Source organism: Ceratotherium simum, chromosome 26 (assembly GCF_057802395.1).
Source record: "Ceratotherium simum simum isolate JZ-2026a chromosome 26, ASM5780239v1, whole genome shotgun sequence".
In the NCBI taxonomy this organism is placed as follows: domain Eukaryota; kingdom Metazoa; phylum Chordata; class Mammalia; order Perissodactyla; family Rhinocerotidae; genus Ceratotherium; species Ceratotherium simum.
Window position 1 is genome coordinate 39,243,818 of NC_141925.1, and position 12,337 is coordinate 39,256,154.

General features: G+C 41.0%; 1 pseudogene; it reads left to right on the forward strand.

Moving 5' to 3' along the window:
- The first annotated feature begins 2,359 nt into the window (after positions 1-2,359).
- Positions 2,360-12,337, forward strand: part of LOC101387351 (cytochrome P450 3A12-like) — a 35,153-nt pseudogene continuing 25,175 nt past the window's right edge.

Below are 12,337 nucleotides of genomic sequence, written 5' to 3' on the forward strand. Positions count from 1 at the left end.
TGTTGTGATAGTTCCCAGATGCAGGTTCAACCTGCCACCACTTGGGGGGTGTGGTCAGGGGCTGTGTAATCTGAGTCTGCAGCCATGATCTCTGTCAGCTGTGCCTGTCCAAGCCAGGGTCACTCCTTGGCATCGCAGCAATCCTGTGGGGTCTCCCACAGAATAAGAAAGTAGTCACACTGGGGGTTTAAGGCTGCTGTCACCTCCTGCCACAGTTCCTGGAACTTTCTACATTACTTTTCCTGGGGATCATCTTCCAGCTTCCCATGTCTGTCCTGTGTTAGTATTCCAGCTTGCAGCCATTTCTTTCCTTAATTACCTCTCTGTAGAGCTCCATTATCCCACAGAATCCAGAGGTAATCCATAGTCTGAGCACCGTCATGTGTCTCTCTCCCTCCAGTGGGATGCTGCTCATGAAGAAGTGGACTGTATGTCATCTAGCCCACAGCCTGCAGGATACCTACACATAATATTAACCCACTTGCCCTGGGATCAATGCGTGAATGAGTAGATGCATTCATGCACTACACTTTCCAGTGGCAGCTATGGATCTTACCAGGTGCCTCCGTGAGAAAGCCTTAAGCCAAAGGTGACAAAGTGTGATGGTATAAATTTAAGGTTGCATGACAAGGTACCAAGTAAATAAAAGGAGGCCATGAGCTAGTTTAACAATGAGATGTCCACCTACTCATGCCAGTGACAGGCAGCCCTGGGGACTTTCAGGTCAGAGAGTTGGAAAGAGTTGGTGAGGGGAGAGTGTCACTTTCTGCAGAAGGGCTGAAGGTGAGAAAGAATAAAGAGAGAAGGAAGTACACACACACAGGTTAAATGTGTCTGTTTCTGTCAAGTTTAGAATTTTGTTTTCCACACAACCCACAGTTTTTTAGGCCAATTAGACACAGAACATGGGTCAGAGTGATGATAATGAGCTCATGTAACTTCCAGATACTCAGCCCTTGGATCGTTCCCATCAGGTTTGTGGTGGGGGGCTCACAGGTGACAATGACTGCTACTACAGGCTTTCTCCTTACCAGTTCCTCACCACCAATTAGAAATTCCCCCACTGATCAAAAAGCAGGAAGCCATCTGCTCTGACTCCTTTGCCCTGGAGAAAAACTCGTGTCATCTTTTTGGAGTCCTGGTTGCTATGTGTGGTGCCCCTGGTGTCATCTTTGGTGCCTAAAGTTGTTGGAGTCCACTTGGCCACCCAAGCTGCTTTCTCCTCTTCATTCCTGTCACACCCATCATTCTTGGACATTGATCTTGGCAGACATAGGGGGCCATTCTTTGGTCAAAGATCTGTCTAACTGGCTGTCTACTGCAGGACCCTTTGAGGGGCTAGACTGGAGGCAGCATGAATTGATACCACTTGGTGCAGCCATAACCATCTTGTCCCTATCCTGATTCTCCTTCAGGTGCCCTCTTGAAGACAGAATGTGATGGATCAGCCTGAATGTGTAGTGATGGTGGTCCAGGCACAGCTAGGCCCTCCTATTGTATTAACTATCCAGGAAGATGGTGTGGTCACCCATGAGCCAGAGGGAAAGGACGTGCAGGGGGCCCAGAAATTCTCACCTCTACCAACTTAATTCCAGTAACCTTTCTGGATGTCCCCACTGCATAAGGCGCTCTGCTAGGAACTAGAGACATAACAGTGACTAATACCCAGACTGCCTTTGAGAAGGTCTCATTCTGATAATGGAACTAGGTGTGGAAACCAACAATGGTTCTGGAGGGCAGAGAGGACAATAATAAAATTGGGGGGTGATAGAAGATGCCCAGAGGAAGAAGTGCTTATATCTGTTCAGGACGTTGGTGAGGAAAGACTCTAACAGAGGGAGTTCTGTCTGAGTTTGGTTTTGAAGGATGAGTACGAGATTTCTAGGGGGCACAGGTATATTTCTGGGCAGAGGAAAGTGCATGGGTAAAGATCTGTAGACCTAGCCAGTTTGAAGGATCTCAAGTATTTTGGAGTGCATGCAGTCATGGAGTCAAGAGCAGGTTAGAGATTGAAGGCCAGTAGATTTGTTTGAGTTTCAGTTAGCTTTAGGCTTACTTGTAACACTGATTGAGTTGTTTATTGATTTACCACAGAATATGAACTCAAAGGAGGTCAAACTGGAGTGTCCATGATGCTGTGCCAACTGTCAGAGGGGAGAGGGCACCCGCAGGTGGAGCACAGGTGTCCCTTCTACTGGCTGCAGCTGCTGCACCACCCCCTTTCCCAGCACATAAACCATCCAGCATCACTGAATCTCTCCTGGCTGGAAGAGTCACTCTGTATCCACAGGTCTGCAAACAGTAGCACTGATTGCTGAAAGGAAAACTCAGAGTAGAGGGTCTCATAAGGAAAGTGGCCATGGACCTGATCCCAAGCTTTTCCACAGAAACCTGGGTTCTCCTGGCTGCCAGCCTGGTGCTCCTCTATCTGTGAGTAACAGTTCAGGCTTATGTCCTCTGTAACCCTGGACTTGGGGTGCTAATCAGCCCCCATTTCCCTTATCTGTCTTGAGATTACAAGAATTAACAAAGGGGAAGTTGCTTAATTGTTGGGTAGTAGAAACATGTGAGAGGTTATTATTGATCTGACCCAGATGTGTTGAAGGAGCACCTCCCTCCTCCAAAAATTTCTATAACTGGGAGAGTTTAGTGAATTTATTTGCTCCTGGGGTTGATCTTCTGATTGACTACCAGTGTGGACCTAGACTAACCAACCAGAATTCATCAGAGGCTCTTTATAACTGACAGGACCCTTGGCAGTGGGGTTCTCACCCCCTTCCCAAACTTTGGGGATCCTGGAGGCAGGACAAAGTGGCTTGGTTTTTTGTCTCATTATCTTCACCTTCCAGGCTCTGTGTTTACTAGAAGAGACATGTGGAAGGACTGGCCCCTGTGTCACTCAGGTGGCTCCTGCTTCCCTCCCTCCTACCACCAGGCATCATTTACACAATTCCCCTTGTGCGCTTAGAATTTGCTAAGGCTAGAGACTGCTGTACCCTTCTCCTCAGACTCAACTCATCTTCTTTGCTATTCCCCTCCTCTGTGTATCCCCTCCTAAGAATCAATTCCCCCATCATGTAACATGCAGAACTACTTATCCTTAAATGAGAAATCTTTAGAGCAGAGGAGACCTGGCAGAAATCTTGAAAATGTATTATTTTCTTTCATCTTTTCCTTCATGTCTCTGGGAGGGTTAGCATCACTATAGAGATTTCTTTTTCCCCCGATGAAATCTGCTAACAGCTTGCAAAGACACGAGCCCAAAAAGTGAATTTGGATTTTGAATATGTTTTCCCTTTAAGTTGGAGTATGGGAATATGAATCAAAACCATCCAGCAGAGGAATTCTTCAATGGTGGGATCCTGGTGTCATAGTGCAGGTTGCAAGAGGAGTGACTTTGACATGTGGGTAGTGAAGGCCCCTCCATGTCACATTTGACCTCTGCTTCCATCTCACTTTTCTGAGAGTAGGAAATCATGAACACAGCTACAAACACAGGAAATAGAAATCTGGTTTTAATTCACTGGAAGACATGTTAGGATATCCGGGTATTTTGGCAACATATTTCCTGACTGATGACATGTTAAAGTTAATTATGTGGTTTAATTTCATTGTATTTAATACTACATTTTTTACTGAGATAAGACTCTTTTCAGCGTGTACTTTCTGAAGGATAAGAGGGCTGTCATTTCAGTATTTGTGGTTAGAAAAGTGCATAAATAACCTCACCTTTGTAGAATAAAGTGAGGAATATGAATCTAGGCTACACATATATGATGTAGATTGTATAATTGTTTTTAAATATCCCTGCCCAGCAGGTTCTTTTAATCTCTCAGTGCAGGTGAGTAAGTGAGACTGTGAGCCAGTGATGATATGAAAGGCATCCAGGTAGGAGTCAGGATGAAGAGGAAGAATATTCCTCATCCCTCGGAGCAGAGATCATCCTCAGTCCTGGTCCCAGGACTAGGGAAGCAGGGTTAGCATCTCATCTGCTTGAAGCCTGTAGATCAGGACACTATCTAAGTCATTCTGTGTGTGGTCTGTCTGGTAGGAGGATTGTCACTAGATAGTGTCACCACTGGGCAAGCAAACTGTAGCCTTACAGACACTCTTGGAGCCAAGAGTCAGTAGCTGTAGAGTAGAAAATGTCCTCCTTATGCCAAAACGATGCAAACATAATAAAAAAGATTGGCTTTATTGTTAGCACCCTCACTTGTACCTAAAGCCTCATTACTCTACCCAAAAGAGGGAAGCTGGAAAGAAACTGAGGAATTCACGCAGCCCACCGTCTGCCTTAATATGGAACCATGTAACTTTAGATATTAGACCAGATTTTTCCTTGCGGACCAGTGTTGCTGACACATTTACTCAATTGCTTGGCCTCACTTGAGAGTTCATGTAGCACATTGAAAATTCAGAAGCAGAAATTGGTTTAATTGATTTTCTGTGGTTGTGGTGGCAAAGGAAGGAACTGGGTGGGATTAACTGAGGCCAACTCTGTTTCTGGCAGTCAGTGCTCGTGCTTCCATCAACTGTTCTGGAGGAAGGATCCAAATGCCCAGCTGGGCCTGGTCAAGGGTCCTCTGCTGGGTCCTTCAAACACAGGTCCTTTCATGCAATTTTTTGGTTTTATTTTATCACATACATTTGCTGGATTTATACAGAATGTTTTTAACTAGTACTGCCTTAAATGGTAACCTCCAAAGAAGAAGAGACAAGGTCTTAATTCCACTCTCTGGAACATTTAATGGTTACTCATTTTATTTTGCATTATGCATCAGTTGTCAAGTATGCACTCTAGGATTGGGACCATGGGGACTTCAGCTGCTTTTAACTACTCATCATTACTGTTTGTGGGTCTTACAGAGGAGCTGGGAAAGGAGGTGATGAGTGAATGTAATTATTGCTGTTGGAGTTGCTGTTATTTATCGCCTCCACGTTACCTCCTTCTCTTCAGTGTTCCAGTTCTGAGTCAGGGACTGGCCAGCCCCAGCACCTACTCCACAATCCCTGTGACCTGATCTCTCTTTCACTTTATAGATATGGGAGCTACACTCAAGGACTTTTTAAGAAGCTGGGAATTCCAGGGCCGACACCTCTGCATTTTTTTGGAAATGTTTTGAGCTACCATAAGGTGAGTGTCATTTGTGCTTCTTCTTTTTCATCTTCTTCTTTTTTTTATTTTTGGTGAAGAAGACTGGTCCTGAGCTAACATCTGTTTCCAATCCTCTTTTTGCTTGAGGCAGATTGTCACTGAGTTAACATCTGTGGCAATCCTCCTCAATTTTGTATGTGGGACACTGCCACAGCATGGCTTGATGAGCAGTGAGTAGGTCCATGCCCGGGATCTGAACACGTGAACCCTAGGGCTGCCGAAGCAGGGTGTGCGAACTTTACTACTATAACACTGGTCAGCCCCCTCTTTTGTTTCTTATGGTTTCAAATCCCAGCTTATTTCCACAGTAACAATGCCACTGCTCAGGAAGAATTTTTGAGCTTTCCCTCTTTCCAGAAATGGTGTCATAGACCCCACCCAGCACACGGCCAGATTTATCACAGGGCTCTATTGTCAGCTGTTAGGAGTCTCAGGTTTTGCCTCAGTTGGACAGCCCAGCTCTCTGGCTGATTAAGCACAGGACTTGATGGTCCAACTTGTGAGCCTTGTGAAGAGGGTTTTCTTTCTGCCAGGTGCAGACTCCCAGGAAGGCACAATCGAACTTAGTATTAGGAGAAAATAATGAATGGAGTTCTCAGTAGTAGCTCATTAAGTGCATACACTAGAGTCAGACTTCTCTGTTTGTAACATAAGGTAGCTTTTTTTTCTCCTTCCTCCTGGTTATTTATTTATTTTTTTTCTGAGGAGTATTCTCCCTGAGCTAACATCTATTACCAATCTTCCTCTTTTTGTATGTGAGTCACCACCACAGCATGGCCACTGACAGACGAGGGGTGTAGGTCCGCTCCTGGGAACTGACGCCGGGCCACTGAAGTGGAGTGGACTGAATTTAACCACTAGGCCACCGGGACTCCCTGCTGGGTAGTTTTTAAACTTCAGTTCAAAGGTAGCCCAAGTATTCACTGTCAGGTATTTCACAAAATCTTGAATTCTCTCAGGAACTGCTAAACCCCTGCAGTTGTATCCATTGCTTTATTCCCCCTATTGCTACCAGTGACATCTTTTGGGATTTGAGAGATGGAACAAGAGCTTTCTGCTTTACTTCTCTTCCTTCAGAGGAGGCGCCCTATGGGTGAGTCTGAGCAAGGAGTGCGTATACTGAGACAAGATGGTGGTTGTCAATGGACTTCAGATATTTAACCACTAATTGAATTGTGTGTGTTTTTTTAAATAAATGCAGACTCACTTATACAACATCACTAGAAGGGAGGTGATTGGACAACATTATTAAAAATTAAATATAACTGAGCGGAATATACTAGGTGACACATGGACTGTGAGTTTCAGTGGAGACATTGTGGTTAACTCAGCTCTGATGTCTCTCAGCACCTGGTCCCTGAGTGGAAGGTTTCAAGTTCATGTCCAGACTCTTAACAGGCAGCACCTTGCATGCAAGCTGGTCTCTGTCTAGATTTCCTCTCCCACAGACCTGAGGCTTGTTTCTTAGAACCCAATTCTCCCAACTGAGGCCTTCAGTGCCTAACTACTGCCTTAGAACTTTTGTACATCTTTCCCTCTGAAAAAGCAATAATTTCCTTTCTAACTTTCTCAGATCAGCGTATTAGTGGATACACCACAAGATCCTCCTTTTGGGACCTTTTTTTCATAGTCAAATCATCACAACTCTTAGTGATGGGGAGATTTCTTTTTAAGTTATAGAAATGAAAACTCAGAGCAAGTGTTTTAAATTGCTCTGTCCTGTGTTGAGTGGTAGCTTCTCCCCTTCTTTTCCAGGTTGAGCTGGAAAATTGGAAGGCAGGTCCACTTTGTTATTCAATCATTCACTCACTCACTTTATCACTCAACAAACATGGCTTAGACTTATTTAAATCTGCTGGACTAAAAGAGGCCCCTGGTGTCTTAACTTCCTAATTCTGCTAGAATTCTAGAGAGGGCTCATGAGATAAATGAAAAACATGCTTAACAAGTAGATGTAAGACTGTCCAGGGCACTCTCACTTTCCTTCAGCTTCAGTTTTATCATGTGTTTTTGGAGGTCATAATTTAGAGAATTATTTAATTTCAGAGACAAGCATGTACAAGGGAAAACACTTTAGAAAGAGAAGGAGTTACTTAGTTTTCATGACATGGGTAAGTCATTTAGCTTCTACGATACTTGGAGAACATTCAAACTTTAATTCTCCATTTCAGATATCTCCTCTATTTTCTCTTCTTTTCTTTAAGATGTCTCTGAACAAGAGCTCCCTCTCATTACCAGTGAAAGATAGTAAGACTGATTTATGAGATTCGAGTAATTTTTGTGCCAATTATAGGTAGGGTTCAATACATTTAGATTACTAATATAATTTTGTTTTTCCTTACAGGGAGTTTGGGATTTTGACGAGAAATGTTTTAAAAAGTATAGAAAAATGTGAGGGTGAGTATTCTGGAAACTATCATCAAATAGACTTGTTGTTATGATGGTGCCCTCACCGTATGGAAGGTAATTTCAGTCCAGAGCCTCTTTTAGAAATTTTAGAAATAGGGCAGTGAAATCATTCATAATCCTACTATCACTTTTTGAGAATTCCAAATCTTTCTCCATCTGTAGATACATTTATACATATTTGTGATCAGTATTTCTACAGTTTTCATCTAATATTGTGTCATATGCATTTGTCATGTTTTTGATATAATTTTTCATGACTGAGTGGGTGGGCTTTCCTAATTAATTATTGTTTTGGTTCTTAGACAATTTACTTACCTTCGGTTATTTACTAACCTAACTTTCTTTTTATAATGAAATACTTGAAACATAGAAAAAATTATAGAGAATGGTACAGGAAATACTCATGTACATACCACCTAGACTTCGCCAATGTTCTATTGTTATTTCCACCATCATATCTAGGAGTATGGATTCTGTAACGTCAGGATGAAAGTCTGGACTTTCAGGTTTGGCTCCAGCTGTAGAATCCAGCTTATTCAATGTAATCAGCTCTGTTTTCCCAACAGGTTTTATGATGGTGGATGGCCTGTGTTTTTTATCACAGATCCAGACATGATCAAAACAGTACTAGTGAAAGAATGTTATTTTGTTTTCACAAACCAGCAGGTAGGCATCCATTTTTTTAATGTAAAATTTTATTTATTTATTAAATTTTTATTTAGAAATAATTATAGATTCACAGGGAGTTTCCAAAAAAAAAAAAAAAGTACGGGTAGGTGCCACATCAGGTGCCCTTTACCTTGTTTCCCCCAGTGGTAATAACTTGCATAACTATAGTACAGTATCAAAGCAGGACATTTCATTGGTACTGTCCAGTGAACTGATTCAGATTTCATTAGTTTTATGTGCACTCATTTGTGTGCGCGTGTGTGTGTGTATGTTGCTCCATGAAAATTTGTCACATAAGTAGATTTGTATAACGACCACCATAATCAAGATACAAAACTGTTCCATCACCACAAAGCTCTCTCTTACTATTCTTTTATTGTCATGGGCTGTAGCTTGTCTTTTCCTCTCATCAGGGTCTTTAGCAGAGCAAACATTTTTTATTCTGATAAGGCCAATTGATCCATTTTTCCTTTTATGGGTTGTGCCTTTGGTGTCAAGTCTGAAAACTCTTCATCAAGCCCTAGGTCTCAAAAATTTTCTCCTATTTTTTTCCCAAACATTACATAATTTTATGTGTTATGTTAAATCCGTGATACATTTTGTGTTGATTTTTGTATAAGGTGTGAAGTTTAGATCAAGGTTCATTTTTTTTTTTTTTGCCTATGAATGTCTAATTGCTCTAGCACCATTTGTGGAAAGGCTGTGTTTCCTCAGTTGAATAGGTTTTTCCCTATTGTCAAAAAACAGTTGGACCTATTCTTGTGGGTCTATTTCTCATTCTTTATTGATTGATGTGTGGGTCTTTCCCTCCACTAGTACCACACAATCTTGATTTCTATAGCTACAGAGTAAATCTTAACATCATGTAGAATGATTCCTCTCACTTTATTTTGTTTTTCAGATTGGTTTTAGCTATTCTACGTCCTTTGCCTTTGCATACAAATTTAGAATAAGATTATCCACGTTTACAAGAAAATCGCTGAGATTCTCATAATATCTACAGATCAATTTGAGGAAGATCTATATCATTACTAGGTCAAGACTTTCAATCTATGAACACAGAATGTCTGTTTATTTAGGTTTTCTTTGATTCCTTTCATCAACATTTTGTAGTTCTCAGCATAGAGATTCTATACATGTTTTGTCAGATTTACTCGTACAGTGTTTCATTTTTTTTGGAGTGATTGTAAATGTTATTGTGTTTTTAATGTGTTTTCACATATCCATTGTTATTATACAGAAATGTGGTTGATTTTTGTGTGTTGATCTTGTATCCTACAACCTTGCTGAGCTCATTTATTAGTTCTAGAGGTTTTTCTTTTTGTTTAAATTTTTTGTTTATTGCAGTAATATTGGTTTATAACATTGTATAAATGTCAGGTGTACATCATTATACTTCTATTTCTGCATGGATTACATCATGTTTATATTTCTTTTTATGTTTCTTGAGATTTTCTACATTGACAATTATGTCACTTGAAAATTGGGACACTTCTGTTTTCATTTTCAATCTGTATGCCTTTTATTTCTTTTTCTTGTCTTACTGCAATAGCTAGGACTTCCAGTATGATGTTGAATAAGAATGGTGAGAGTGGATATTTTTCCCTTGCTCCTTATCTGGGAGGAAGCATTTATTCTTTCACCATTAAAAATTTTTAAAAATTTATTTTAGACAAATAAATACATATATTTATGGTGTACAATGTGATATTTTGATGTATGAATACATTGTGAAATGATTACCACAAATGAATTGACATATCCATCACCTCCCATAGTTACCTTTTCTTGTGTGTGTGGTAAGAACACTTAAGATCTACTCTTCTCAAATTTCAAGTATACAATACAGTATTATTTACGATAGTCACCATGCTGTACATTAGGTCTCCAGAACTTATTTATTTTATAACTGAAAGTTTGTACCCTTTGAACAATATCTCCCATTCCCCCTTCCCTAGCCTCTGATAACCACCCTTCTACTCTCTGCTGCTATCAGTTTGACTTTTATCTTTTAGATTCCACATATAAGTGAGATCATGTGGTATTTGTCCTTCTGTGTCTGACTTAATTTTCTTAGCATGTTGTCCTCCAGGTTCATCCATGTTGTCAAAAATGGAAGGATTTCTTTCTTTTTAAAAGCTGAATAATATTCCAGTGTATGTTTGTGTGTGTACATACATATATCTATATACATACGCACATGTGTATATATATACACATATATAGATATACATATCTATACATATGTATGTACACACATTTTCTTTATCCATTCATCTATCCACTTACATTTAAAGTAATTATTAATTGAAAGGACTTATTATTGCCATTTTGTTAATCTGGGTGTTTCATAGATCGTTTGTTCCTTCTTCACCTCTTATTTCTGTTTTTCTTTGTAATATGATACTTTTCTGTGGTGGTGTGCTGTGATTCCCGTCTCTGTATCTTTTTTGTATTTACTATAGGTTTTGGTTTTGTGGTTACCATGAGGCTTCTATAAAACACCTAGTAGATATCACAGTCTATTTTAAACTGATAGCAATTTAACTTTGTTCTCACTGAAAAACTCAATGCTTTTACTCCCCACTGGCATTTTATGTTTTTGATGTCACAATTTCCATCTTTTTATATTGTGTATCCATTAACAAATTATTTTAGTTATAGTTATCTTTAACTCTTTTTCTCTTTTAACCTTTACACTAGAGTTGTGATTTGCACACCACCATTACAATATTACTGTACTCTGAATTTGAATATATATTTACATTTCCCAGTGAGTTTTATACTTTCATATGATTTCTTGTTACTAGTTAGTGTCCTTTCTTTTCAGCTTGAAGAACTCCCTTCAGCCTTTCTTGTGAGGCAGGTCTAGTGGTGATGACTCTTTCTGCTTTTGTTTGTCTGGAAATGTCTTTATCTCTCCCTCATTTCTGCAGGATCATTTTTCCAGGTAAAGTATTCTTTGTGGGTAGATTTTTTTCTTTTAGCACCTGAATATATCATTTCAGCCTCTCCTGGGCTTCTTGGTTTCTGCTGAGAAATCCACTGACAGCCTTATGGAGGTTCCCTTGTAGCTCTCGCATTTTTTAGTTCATTCTTTGTCAACTTCAGCTTTAAAATTTCTTTTTGGTTCTTTTTTAATATCTCTTTGTTGAACTTGTTATTTTGTTCTTGTAATTTTTTTCTGATTTTGTTAAATCGTTTATCTGTGTTCTCTTGTAGCTCTCTGTGCTTCTTTAGAACAATTATTTCAAATTCTGTCTCAGACAATTTGTAGATCTCCATTTCTTTCAGGTCAGTTACTGGAAGTTTGCTATGTGCCTTTGTTGTTGTCATGTTTTCCTAATTCTTTGTGATCCCTGTAGTCTTGCAATGGTGTCTGTGAATTTGGGGAGCAGTCACCTCTTCCAGACTTTATGAACTACCTTCAGTAAGGAATGACCTTTGCTTGTGGGTTAGGGCACAATGTAGTGTGCTGCGGCCCTCAGTCAAGTGGTGCTGGGTGCCAAATGTGGGGATGTGTGGTGGCTCTATATGCAGGGGGGCATGGTTGGCTCAGGCAGCTGGGGTTCACAACACCACCAACTGCTTGATCCTTGGCAGCAAGATCTGTGGAGGGTCCACAGTGGCTGCAACGGCTGTTGAGGTCTTCAGCAATGCCTCCAGTTCTATTAGCAATGGACCTAGACAAGAAGCAGTGGTGGAGAGAGTGGGTGTATGCACACGCTCATCTGTGGGAGCTGAGTCCAGGCACATGCACTGCAGGGGAGCTGGCGACTGGAGTTGAAGCTTGCAATGTGCAGGTTGGCGGCTGCAGGGGTTAGCTGTGGGCACATGCAGTGAATTCCACTGACAAGGCTCAGGGCTGGCTTTAGGCACCTGAGCAGCTGCAGGGCCCTGGGCTGTTGTCATGCACAAGCCCAAGCACAGAGGCCGGGGCTGCTGCTGATGTGGATCCCAGGGCTCAGGGAGTCATTGGTGGCACTGGCTAGGGCAGCTCTGGCAGGGGAGCAGTGGCGCAGGGCAGGACTCATGCAGCTGGAGTCTGTGACTATAAAAAACCTGTGGGGTTATCAGCTGCAAAATCTGCAGAGTGTCTGCAGC